Source organism: Ischnura elegans, chromosome 12 (assembly GCF_921293095.1).
Source record: "Ischnura elegans chromosome 12, ioIscEleg1.1, whole genome shotgun sequence".
Lineage (NCBI taxonomy): Eukaryota > Metazoa > Arthropoda > Insecta > Odonata > Coenagrionidae > Ischnura > Ischnura elegans.
Genome location: NC_060257.1, coordinates 40,521,358 through 40,535,186, shown reverse-complemented (window position 1 = coordinate 40,535,186; position 13,829 = coordinate 40,521,358). Strand labels below are relative to the sequence as shown.

At 38.2% G+C, this 13,829-nt stretch overlaps 1 long non-coding RNA gene and 1 other non-coding gene across 2 annotated transcripts in view; one reads left to right on the top strand and one right to left on the bottom strand.

Annotated features, from left to right (window-relative positions):
• LOC124169705 overlaps positions 1-13,829 on the top strand; it is a 129,134-nt gene that overhangs the window by 8,661 nt on the left and 106,644 nt on the right. The window lies entirely within an intron of this gene.
• Positions 4,086-4,158, bottom strand: Trnav-aac. Its single transcript has one exon. It is a non-coding gene; the product is annotated as a tRNA-Val (tRNA).

The following is a 13,829-nucleotide window of genomic DNA, read 5'->3' as shown; positions in this document are numbered from 1 at the left end:
TCAAGTTCTAGTACCAACCTTATACGTATTTTTTCCTACTCGCTTCATTATTTTGATTCCAGCGTGTGTGTCGGATGCAAAGGCAATGGTTATTGGTAAATGTTGGAGTTAAGGTAACGGTTAATTGTAAAGGCAACGCCTTCGGATGGGTCAGTGGTAGCCGAATGGCTTAAATGGGTCTATACCCTCTGGGAAGGAGGAGGAATGTGCGAGACCTTACGTAAGGTGGCACTTTTTAAGGAGACGACCTTTTAAGGACGTTTTTTAACAACCAGTTGCTAGGAGGAGTTCCATTAGCCGATGTTTTCCTTCGCGAAAGGTTAATGCGCCTTGGATGGGCGGAGCGGGTCCCTTTGGTGTAGGTTGGGGACTGTCGTACGTTCGCCAGAGACCGAATGATAGAAGTGCATAATTTATGATGGCTATCGGGAAAGAATGGTGGGGTTTTGAAAATTGTTTAATTGAAAACAGAATGTCCGCATGAAAAAATATTTGGCTTGTGTAATTGGTTAGCACGCCTGACCGGCAATTGGGCGATCCGGGTTCGTATCCCGGTTTAAAACGGCCTTTATACTGAAAGATCTGCCTACATGTTCCAAGAGATCGTAAAAATTTCTTTTAACATGTTATGAAGAATGCATGTTATGAAGTGTAATGTCCGGAGAATCGTACTGCGCGTTATTTTCCACATTTTTTAACTTAAGAACACTGCTATTAACTTAAGATCACTATTTATTTCGGACACGCGCTCTTTTCGATATTAGTTTCGACTTTGTTATGACCATTCTATCCGTCAAGGTAAATTTCTATGGAGCATTTTGTGGATTTTCCCGGCCTGTCTCCTATCCCAACTTGTACTTTTAATATAATAATAATAATAAAAATTATAATGATTTATTTACTCCAGGAATTTTGATTCTACAGCTGGTCTTCTTCTGTCTTCAATTGACAAAAAGGGCTACTTCATTTAATCATGCTTATATAATCTGTTGGAGTGAGGTGAGATTTCATTGAAAGAACACACATTAGTTGAAGAAAACAAGAATCTACTTTTTCCACGAGTTACACTTTGTTGCTTAGCATTTCAACCGCTAGATCATCATCAGGTTCATACCAAAGTAAAACGTTTTGAAAAAGTACTACTATCTTGTGTTCTTCTATCAACTAAATCTATTCTCTTCAATATCCCCTTGCTTACCTAACATTGCTTGCTTACCTCCCCGCTTTTTTCTCTATTAAATCCTTCTTTCTCTTCCGTGTCCGATGGGGAATCGTTTCTTTAAGTTATTCAGCGTTCCAGACGTGACTTTTCAGAATTTGAATTAGTTTAAATAATTTTCAAGGCGATTTCTCAACATTATTTGGATTTGGATATTCACTCGGATAAAGTTAGATTTTTACGTGGCGTTCAAATATTTTAATTCATCAGAATAGATCGATACAATGTTATCTTTATGAATTTAATCATGTCGGGGGAAAGCTGAATCTAAAGACCTGTTTACACGCTAGGTAAATTAACACGTACGGGTTGATGTCTAAATGTATGAATGCGAGAATGAACGCCAAAATGCACCGTGTAACCACCCAACTTGTGCGAATGTATGCACAGAAAATAGAACCTGTTCTAATTTGGTTCATGCATTCGTACATGTTCCGTTCCGGTCCACCAAAATCATTCACGCAAACAGACATTAACTCGTATGCTAATGTATCGTGTAAACAGGCCTTAAAGCATGTTGAATTATGGAAATGAGTAATATGGAGTTGTATTAATTGAATCTTGACTTTGGTTGCACAGCGAAGCGACGCGTGGCACTTTTGTCTTTCATTTAATAAGAGGGTTATTCATGTCGCACGACACAATTGTCTTTGATTAAACAAAAAGTGGTCTGTACGTAAAAACAATAAGGTTTAATTAACTTCATTTTTTCATAATTCCTGTGTGATTGACATGATTCACTATCCCAAGACAAATTCCTTCAGTTTTCACTGGATGTGTTCCCTACTGCCGTAAGGGCGAAACTCAGAAAAAAGTTTTCCCCCCTGTCCTTAGGGGGGCAGTACAACTCTCTTTATCGTGCACGCACAGTTCCCAAAATAGCGCACTGTGAAGGCGTTTTTTGGGGAGGGAGGTCTTTGAAGTGTTTCTTGTTCTTTCCAACTACTCCCGATAAGTGCTTACGGGTGTGGTTTTTCGTATTTTTTGTCTAGAGTAGGTTGTAGCCCCGTCTAGTGTCAGGTTGTATTTGCGGTGATACTATGGCGAGAAATATATATAAATTCAGAGGTTAGGGAAGAAAGGGATAGGAACATATGATGGAAAAAGGACGATGTGTATGTCTGCGCTTAAGGTATATACAAATAAATTCACAGGCAAGGAAAGAAAGGGATAGGGACATGTAATAGAAAAAGGACGAGGACAACGGTGCTGTGGTAGATGGAACATCTACCACATCTTCCATCTACCACAGCACCGTTGTCCTCGTCCTTTTTCTATTACATGTTCCTATCCCTTTCTTTCCTTACCTGTGAATTTATTTGTATGTTTGCGCTTAAGGCGTCGTGTGAATGAATGAAGTTATGTTTATATATAAATATATATATATACATACATAAAACATACATATGTTTATATATATACATATAAATATAAATATCCACAAACGCAACGAATGTTGGCTTGTTCTTTTCCATTCTCTTCTCTATGAGCAGTCTTAGGGCCAATATTGCTTCCCTTGTGCCTTTGTTTTTTTCTGATTCCAAATTGGTCCTCATCCAAGTACTCTTCTGCTTTTCGATCTATTCTTCTATAGATGATCCTTTTCAGTATCTTTGACGCATGTGTAGTAAGGCTTATGGTCCTAAAATCTTCGCACTTCTCCGCTTTTTTCTTCTTAGGAATAGGGATTATAATGTTCCTCTCGAAATCCTTTGGTATCTCACCTGTCGTACACATTTCACTAATGATTTTGTATATATTGTGACGATAATGGACAGAGAATATCTGTAGAGACTTTCCAATCGTATTAAAGATAAGGGACAGTTGTAGGTTTTAGCATGCGGAACTATGTGCTTAAAAAAGTGGCTCCGACCTCTCTTTTCGTCGCTAAACATTCGCAAGAGAAAAGTTTTCCAATGCCTAAACACGAATCGGTCTGTCTAAAATAATTTTGAGTGATAGATCCACGCGCATTGTGTTTTATTCATGTTTTTTTCCTGACCATGTGTACCAAAAGAAAAAAATATCAATTATATTTTTTATTCGATTAGGTACTACTGTCTCTTCTGTCAAGTAACCTTTTTACTTATTGGTTTTATTGGGAAGCAAAATAAACTTGGATAGACCTATTCTTATTTTTCTAAGATTAAATTTAATTGAGAAGTTTATTCACAGGAAGAAGAGAAACTACGGCCACAATTATACATATCAATAATTCGTCACTACCACAGCAAAAGATGAAATGGCACCGCAAGAAAATATCCATTCAGAATTTTAAGGAAAGTTTTGACTACTTATCAAACATTTAAAACTTGAATTTGAAATCTAGCGTGCTTTCCAGAGTCAGTATGCCAGACGTGCTAATGACTGACGTACTGGAGACATACTGACATTCGGGAATAGAAAAAAATAGCGAAAAGAAGTATCGTGTAAGAAAGAATTGGATTCATTGAGGTGACATCGTAACGTCAGCATTATTTTGGTTCTCGCCAAACACCCTAATGAATAATGACCCGATACAAATATGTACACTGACTCATGTAAACACAGCGTTCAAGCACGAAACCAATCTCTCCATCAATTAAGCGGACGTAATTGATTCAAATTGTTCGATCGTTATACTGATAAGAAAGTATCCTTGATATCAAATGTAAAAAAACATTTAGTAAATATGCAAGTTTTGTATTTTTCCATCCATGATATCCTTGTGAACTGCGATGACAATGCAATAAGCTTGATGGAAGGTGAAAGTAAATATTAGTGTTATATGTAACGCTTTAAAATAAAATAATTACTGCCAAGGAAAAGAGTTATTTATGTACTCAATTTCTTGGAAGAAAAACTTGTAAAGCAACGTTACAAAAATTGTTTCCGCCAGGGATCGAACCTGGGACCTTCCGCGTGTTAGGCGGATGTGATAACCACTACACCACGGAAACACATGTGAATGAAGGGAAAATAGGCCAACCTACGTATGAGGCCGACCCCGTTACGTGGGTGACGATAGGAAATTTTCCAATAATGAAGTTTATGACAACATGTAAACATATATTTTTGAAAACTGCATTTCATCATGTTTCATAAAATGGGGAAAATTCACACGCCAAAAATACCTTCCACAATTTAGACCCAGCCTACACCCTTCATTTTTCCGCTGCTGTCATTGTGCATGCCAAGAATCCTTTAAGTTTAAGGTTCTTGGTGCATGTTTCCTCTACTAGAGAAGCATACTTCAAATCCATGTTCTGATCTCGATTTCAGGGTGTGAAATTAAGACCATGGTTTTTAGCTCCACCGTTAACTTTCATTGGTCTGTCCCTAAGAACCAATTTATTAGTTTTTTAGTATGAACATTTTTTTGCCCCTTATTTATTAGCAGTATTATTTTTCATAAATTCAGCCCTGAATTGCTAACCTATTTAAAAATTTTATGGAAGTGTAATTGTGCTTTTTTTATTTATTATGTCAGCTCAAACTGCCTGCGAACAGCTGGCAGGAGAGTGAAGAGCTACTTCAATCCAAGATTAGGATTTTAGACCGGTGATGATGTCAAATGAAGACTTAAGGTTTAAACGAGCAAAATGTCACCATAAGCCATCGGTCTATCGGGATTTAATTTTACTTTTAATATCAAATGGCGAATTAGAGGCATTTTGTATATTATTATATCTGTATTATTTATATTTTAATAAATTTATTTAGCTGTAATGATATAGCTATAATAAGATCCAAGTACATAAATTATAATACATTCAAAAAAATATCTCTTGTCATTTTTCTGGGACCGGTACGTATTAAATCCCTTAAAGTGTGAAGTGGTTCCGTTCGTCGGTTCGAAGTTGCTCATTCGAGGGTTTTCTCGTACTCTATCCTAATTGCCCTCGGTGTCGCGATGCCGTCACAATAGGTTGCGCAAATATTCCGGGTGTCATAAAAACTCTTTGCTTGTTTACCGCGAGGCTGGGATTCGTCGCTCTCGCGTTAAAAGCTCTCGACGTCATTTGTCGTCGCAGGTACTCGCGTCTACGGAATTGGTAGTGTCAGTCATTCTAGTTGATATTTCAAATCGAATCAGCGCGTTGTCTTGGACGGCATTCAAATAGGAGTGACTGAGCCAGAGGTTTTTAGATGAGTTTGTGAAATGCTTGTTTAGCGATGAAAGTGATTTATTTATAAGCGAATGGGTTCAGTAGTGCTTTTCGGTTGGACCAGTATGTGTTTTTTTTACTGTGAAATCCGGATATTTCTTACTTAACCCTCTATGCCCCAATTTTTTACATGTGCATGTGCAGAGGTCTGACAGGGAACGCTCTCAGGAGGGGAAAAAACAAACTAAAAGGAATATATGAGAGGGGATTGGGTAGACTAACTGTTACTTTGAAGTCACAACGGTATACAGGGGCAAAAAAATGAAAAAAATAACAAAAAGTGCATAAATGCGGTATGTTACCTCAAAGTCACCCTGGGGCATAGAGGGTTAATTTATTGCGGAATTTCCTAACTTGCTTTGTAGCGGACCTTTCTTAATAGGGTAGTTTCCTTCATCAAAGATAACGAAAGGCATTGATTGCGATTTGTTACCCAGCATTACTGTATTCATAATATACAAATTATTTCGTTTTAGAAATACCGGTTTAGACGAATGGCAATGGTCCATTTTTATCCTCATTTGAAAAAGGCCAGATTGGCGCCCATGCGATGCCACTCCGCGTGATGTCACAGAGACCTAGTTTCTATACGAGAAGATAGGAGTTACACATTGTCTGAGGTTACCAATGCATGCATGAGGCGCAGAGCTCAGGGAAGCATTTCTTAATAATCACCTTTGATTGCGATTCGTTACCCACGTTATTTGTTAATAATCACTTATTAAAACTGGCTAAGGTCAGAAAGTTTTCTTCATTTGATAAGGTAATAATAATCCTTATTTAAGCCAAGCGCTACCAGCCAGCAGAGTACTCAGCTACCCGCTAGCAGCCTGCGTCGTATCAGCGTAAGCCTCGCCTCAAGGTCACCTCACAGGGCGGTAGCGGGAACCAGAAATACGTCACACGGAGAGATTTCCCGGCATTCATACTTACGCGTCGTGTTTTCGCGCGCTTGAAAATTTTCACTTTTCATTTAATAGCGAAAAATAGATATCGTCATTTAAAAATCTAAAAGCGTGAAATACGTACTCCAGGAGTAATAATCTTTCGATTTAGGCAATAAAAAAATAATAGGAAACCACCCTATTGCGGACACCTCTGTTTTAAGGATAAGTATTCGTTCGTCCAAGGATCGAGCCTTAAACGTTTACAACGCCCTAGGGGTCTCTTTTTTGGAGATCTTTTACTACGTTTAATTATATTCGCTTTCTTGTTTGTCCTTCCAGGGAAAGTATTGCAAATCAAATTTCGACCACGTGCTGATTACCTAGGGCGCTGTAATTTTCGGGATAGCTCAGAAATGGATGACAATGCATGTTTACATTTTCCACGATCGGAACAGTATCTCGAGGAATACTCAGAAATAAAAATTAAATATGAAGTTCCAAATGTGGCCACTACAATGCAATTGGGGCGCTGCAATCATAATAGGCGCGATAAAATATCTGTTGTGCAACTGTTGCATTAGTTGTTAAGATGTCATGTCGACCAACAATGGTGGAAATTATAAAATATATTTTCAATTTTATATTTTGATAATTGTGACAGGAAGAAAATGGAAATCCATCTATTTTTGAAGTTAATGGAAGAAAATATATGGAAGCAATTTTTGAAGTTAATGGAAGCAAAGCAATTATTGTTTCACTTGATTCAACATGTGAAGTGAATGTAAGTAAATAGAACAATTATGATAATAATAGTTATCCTACTTGAAACAAAGTGGTTGTATTATTTTAAGATTATTTTGTCTAGCCAACAAAGAAAGCTTTGACATTTTGTTTTAAATAGATTTTCTTATAGGTTGAAATTATAATAATCACTACCGCTGAAAGTTAAAAGTCGGGTATAAAAGACAGAATATTTTAGACGTTTAGGTGGCTAAACTTAAAATTTCAATCGATTGCAAAATTTCTCTCTTACATAATTATAGTCTTAAATGACATTAGAGTATAAGAATAGCATTAAAAAAACTGGATGAAAAGTTCTCGGGCTTTCCACCGGGTAATAAAATCCTTCTCCGCCAACGTTTCGATGTCCATCAGGGGCATCATCCTCAGAGGAACTAAATAAAACTTTACCGGGCTTTACACAGGGTAATAAAATCCTTCTCCGCCGACGTTTCGATGTCCATCAGGGGCCCGGCTATTACCCGGTGGAAAGCCCAAGAACTTTTCATCCAACACCTACGCCGGGAAAACACCCGATTTTATTTAAAAAACTCATTTCATTAATAAAAGAAAATAACAACCTACGGCACCTTATATTAATGGAAATTTCAAATATGATTGGTGGGAAAGTTAAAATAAGTTTTAGAAGAGCATTTGAGAAAACGAAAACGTGGTCGCATGTAAGATTATATTCGCTTTAGCTATGAAACAGGTCTGATGTGCATTGAGCAGCAAGTATTAAGTTTACATGCGCATCAATATTTCCTCTCCAATACTCTTGGCACCCCAAGCCGCACATTCATGCAACGAATTCAAGTTGATAGCTCGACTGTAGACGGAAATGCGGAATAATTAGAATAAATTCGGATACACTTTCAAACAACGCGATAATTGACCATATTTTATGAATACTTGCATGAGTGCACATATCTACAAGAGCTATGTGGACGGATACACAGTATGGTGGACCGAAAAACACGAAAGTGTCATAATGGCAACGCATCAGCGCGGTACAGTTGCCACTTGCCGCCCTCATTACAAAAAATAATATTTTTTAATCCGACCGTAACTTTTTCTCGCAGATATCGATCGAAGTTTCGATAAATCGTGATAGTGTGATTTTTCCGTTATATTTTTTAACAAGTCAGATTTATTGTGTAGTGCCCAAAATAGTGGTGTGGTTCCTTTCGAGGTCTTATACCTAAAATAAATACAAAATTCAATTAACTGTCGAAAAAATGCCCAATAACTTTTATCTAAATTACAAGTTACTGTAATTGTATTGCTTTCGAAATCGGTATGTGGCCTTGTATTTCAGTTTTTTTGGTAAAAAAATTGTAATTCCCTATCTTTATATGGTGGAGAAGGGTCGACATCGAGATCGACTCATATACATGGTTCAAATACAATGTTTTTAAAATTTGTTATCAGAGTGACATGCAGCAACGTTTCCGCGCTAACGCGATTCGATTTTGATATTTTCGTCTTTTTGGGCCCACCCGATTGCGAAACAGCCAAGACCCCAGGCCACTTTGTAACACCCATATTCGTTATTACACGGCTACGTTATGGGAGATGTGAGTTATGATGCATGTGTATTTATGACCAATATCACTTTTGTATATGTTTAGTTTATTTTCTGTTTTTAAGTTCATTTGTTGTTTGTTTTGTTTATTTGTGAGCATGTTTGTTTTTATTTTGATTTCTTTTATTTCTATGTTTGAGACGATGTTATGGTGATGAAAGATAAATAATGGATTGTTAAGGAGAGAGCCATCTTGAAGTGGATGTAAAATATATCAAGAGATCACAAAATAAATAAAGTTTATTTTGTGATCTCTTTTGTATGTAATATCATATACTTACTCTATGGTAATATTCATCTTATGTTCTTAGTGGACATTTGTCCAAGAACAAAAAATATTATTATTATTATTAAAATAGGATTGAGAATAAAAGTGTGTCAAGTGATATTTACATTGAATTTAATCGCTGTGATAAGTTAATTATTGAAATAGATTTCAGTAGATTTTGTTGATGTCCTTATTCTTCTCCCCCTTCGTATTAAATGTGCTACAAATAAAATTTCCGATCGAGCAAAAAATGCGCGCAAAAGCCGATTATAGGTTTGCTATTTAAATTCACTCCGATGCTTCGCGTCCACGTTTTATCTTTCGCGGTGTCACGCGTCTCAGCTTTCGGCCTCGCAGACATCCGGAGTACTCGTGGAAGGCAATCGCAGCGTGGTGGCGGAGGAATTTCATGCTCCGCCATCATCTTTTACGCACTATCTTATCTCTCTGCATTTCTGTCCCGTTTTCATTCCTTGATTTACCATTTGTGGGGAGGGTCATTCCATTTCAAATCAACCAAAATTTTGACCAAATGACACCCACCGACTCGGATTTTCATGAAACTTGCCATGGTCATACATTCTGGTATAATTAGAAATTATGTTCAATTTTAGCCTCCAATTGTCAATTGTTAATGAAATATGAGCAATTGAAATTTGGGCATGACCCCTAAAGTGCCGCAACGTGCAACACATGGTGATTTGTATTTTCATCCATAACTCCATTCCTGTGAGATGGAAAGGCATGATTTTTTTTCATAAGCTAAGTGGTCCATAATGATCCCACGATTATCATTAAATATTCACTGCATGAAGAAATTCAGCTGCAAAAAAATAAAGTTTACAAAAAAATTTCGCTTGTACCATTTTTCATTGTCAGCATCCACAGGGAAAGGCCATGCGAATACAGACTCATGGTTCAGTTTAAAGTAATCATTAATGTATGAGCAAAGATCCTGATGAAAAATAATCGTGAGTCCGACGTTCCTTTTAGTAATTGCTCATATTGCTTCAATTGCTCATATTTCATTAACAATTGACAATTGGAGGCTAAAATTGAACATAATTTCTAATTATACCAGAATGTATGACCATGGCAAGTTTCATGAAAATCCGAGTCGGTGGGTGTCATGGCCTGGTTGATTTGAAATGGAATGACCCGGGAACATGTAGGTTTTTCAGCGTTTTTGCGGTTATTTTTCTCCAAAAATTGCGTTTTCACCCCAAATCCACTATTTGTCGTCCTCGGTGGTGGCAGGGTAAAGTCCTGACGTTCTAATCCAAGGGTCGTGGGTTCGAATCCCACCTGGGTGGATTTTCTCTCTTCCAGGGCATGGATGTATGTGCGTGTTCGTTACTTTAATTGTATGAATGAACTATATAGTCCTAAATTCGGTTAATCAAAGACGAAATTATTATTATTGTTATTATTATTATTGCATTTTCCTTTTCTACAATTGTAATTTCATTGTTAACGAGTGGGAATTATTCTTTGTCAGTATTCTTGGAATTGGCGTGTCTTTCCACTTTACTCGATTCTAATATTTTATGTATACTTTTTATTTTCACGTAAGCTCTCTTTAAGAACTTACCGTTATTGTCCTTGGAAGGAACGAGCCCTAAAGAATATCAAGATATGCCCGCATGAATGACAAGAATGGCTCCGAGACACGCATCTCAATCCATCCCTTAAATTTGTGGCCTCACCAAATTCCATTCTGCGTGATCTTTTCTCAGGTCACCCACCGGGTGAGACTCCAAAGGATGGCATGGCCCCAAGATATGCCTCTCAATACATTCCTCAATGTTGCGACCTCACCAAATTTCTTTCAGCGTGAAATTTTCTCGGGTCTTCCACTGGTAGAGTAACTCCATTTTCGTCTTGATAATCATCTTGAGGACTTCAGTTTGCTCTTACGCTGACATCTCCGTCTTACAAACTCTAGAATCAGGTGCCTTTTAACGAATAGTATATTAGACGTGGAAGACTGGTGTGAGAACTTAGGATAGTTCAAGCAATTCAATTGCTGCGAAAGGACTACCTATATCGATGGCTAAGTTCTAACAACACGTATCTCAAAAATAGTAACTTTTCAGTAGAGCAAAAAAACTATTAATTTATTTTACTTGCACACTGAAATTAAAAACCAAAAGTTCATAAAACTGAAAAAGAAGCATCCAGTTGCAAATGAAGAGTTGTTATTTTCTTGTATTTTATTTTTTAATGTTATTACCCTTTGTTTAAGATACCTGTCTCAAACCGGCCGAATTTGAGATACTTATTGTTAGAACTTAGCCATCGATATCTTTCTTCCAAGCCCTTTTTGGTTTAAATAAAATTTTAACAATTTTTTTGTCCCTATGACAATTATTTATTGAAAAGGGTGATGCATGTCCTGTGAGAAATAAATTCTTTCACGTATGTGCACTTTTGCTTGTGCAGTTTCGGGTAAAATAGTCCCCCCCTGTGCAGAAAGGTCTCTCAGGTTTTTCACCGGGTAATTGGCTCCATGTATCCCAACGTATCGAAGAACGACTATCTCTTCATCCTAAGGTAATCTTCAGAAGATTCTTTTCAGCGCTTGATACGCCGAGAAACTCTTAGATCTTAGTCACCCCCTGCCAGGCTCCTTAGAGTGGGATATTATTCTGAACGTTGCGCGTCATCTTTCGCCCTGCCGACATCCGGGTTGAGCGTTGCCGCCGAATAGTTACGGAGTGTACGAGGCGCCGCTGTTCGACCTAAATATCTCCCCGTATCTTATCTTCCTGCTTCTCCGCACCTCTTCCCTTGCTTTATTTTCGTATTTTTTCGCGAGAATAGTGCCTTCCTTCCTCCTTGGCCTAGCCCATGGTGAGCACGTGGTTTTGTCATCGTAAGCGTCTCGTTGGAAGCCGTCCAGGCTTCGCAAAACACACAGCGCTCCTGTTCTTCCACGCCATTGTGTAAATATATGCCACAAGTATTGCCGGGTGTACACTATTACCTTAAGTGACCACTCAAGTTGGCTCTCTATTTAAGGTGGTAGTGTAGGTGTCACCAGCTTCCTTTAAGTACACCTCCACTTAAGTCACTTAGAACCCATAGGTACTTAAATTGTTAGGCAACTGTTTCCGCACGGTTTTATCTTCAATCGTTGTAAATGACACATGATAATACCCATCCCACCCCTGACTCATCCCGTTGATTATGTTCTAAGTTGTGCTGTATTCAATGATGTGATTATTGAGCGTTCTATTTCGTTAGTTAACTTGAAAATGTTCACTTTTCATTTATTCGCGAAAAATAGATATCGTCATTAAAAAATCTAAAAGCGTGATATACGTATTCCTGGAGCAATAATCTTTCGATTTGGGCAACGTGTGAGGGCTCAGGGGAGCCCTTCGAGGATACAACGCACCGGGACCGGGAACCAAGCCCGTGGCTAATACGCCCAGACACCCGGGGAGGGGGAGGAGAGGAAGGGAAAAGGAAAGAGGCGCCGCCGCGATAGGAGCCCATCGACGCCTCTGGGAGAGGAAAGGTTCGGAAGGGATGGGACGGGGAAAAACACTTCAACACTATAGAAGCGAAAAGGGCCCACTAAATAGCGAAACCAAGCATAAGAAATTAACGTTCTAACGACCTTGGAGGATTATTCTATGAGGAAGAATAATCCAACGATCAGATCGTTAGATAATAAATTCGATATGGGCAGTAAAAAAATAAAAGGAAACCACGCGAACAAGCAGTGAAGTTCGAGCTGAAAATCTCCGAGCTCATAAAAACAACTCTTTTGTTAGCGGCTGCTGTAGACAAAGTGAACCGTGAATACAGCTGAAAAGTTTGTACCTAATAAAAAAAAATTACAATCGGACTCTCCAAATTCGCGAGAAAATTAAAAATTTTACTTTCCGTTATTTTCTGGATTGGTTGGTTTTAATTGTGTTGATGTCAAGAATGCATCTTATACAGAATGAAAAAAGTGTGATTACTTCGGATTCAAACTTTCCCAGAACTTAGTCGCAGCTTCGACGCATTCATGGAACAAACCTTCTCGACTATGAAACTCATTCTTAATTTTGCGTCCAGTATAAATCTAACTGCTTATTTAGTATAGCCACAGAATAGGGACCTACGGAATATTCCGTAGGTCCCTCTTCTGTGGTATAGCAGAGTTCCTGACGTTGTTGGGGATCAATCCCAGAACTCTCTAGTGCTGTCTCTTGGAAAAACTCACTCTAATTTTGAACGGGAGCTTATCTTGATTTCTTTTGAGAACTCTCGGCCGAGCGATTAGGTATCCCTTCTCTTAATTCTTTTAATTGAGGTAGCATTAGGGTTATAAGATACGCCTGACTTCCTTGAGCGTTATTATCTTGAAATGTACGTTCAATCGTGTGAAGGGGATTAGTTTTCACGGTGGACTTTTAGCTAAATAGATATCCTTATAATCTGATTGTACTGCCTAGTTTCATCATATTGCGTGATCGCGTATGTTCTCATCTAGTTCACTGAATTCTAGAAATGCGGGGAGACTATGCGATAAGTATGCTTATAATTGTTATTACATAGATGGTGACGTTACGTGCATACTTTTCGAGAATATAATGACCTCATTCCATTTGCGTACCTCTGTATCGTTCAAGCCTTAGTCACGCGATCATTTTTTTCCGTCCCTTTTGAGGGACAGCTCCAGCGATCGCTCCAACGATGACGTAAAAATGATAATCTCACACGATCCTTTTCCGCGATAGCTCGAGGGATGGGGGTCCCATCCCTTTTTCCGTCGCTGAAACCATCGCTGACACCATCTTCAACAAATCAGAACGCATGGCTGCTAGCAGCGATTATAACGCCACTCTTGGATTTTGAAATACAGTTGTAAATACGTTGAATGACGGAATAAGCGATGGGATAAGGGACTGGGATAAGGTGGGAATGACCGTGTGATTCAGAAAAT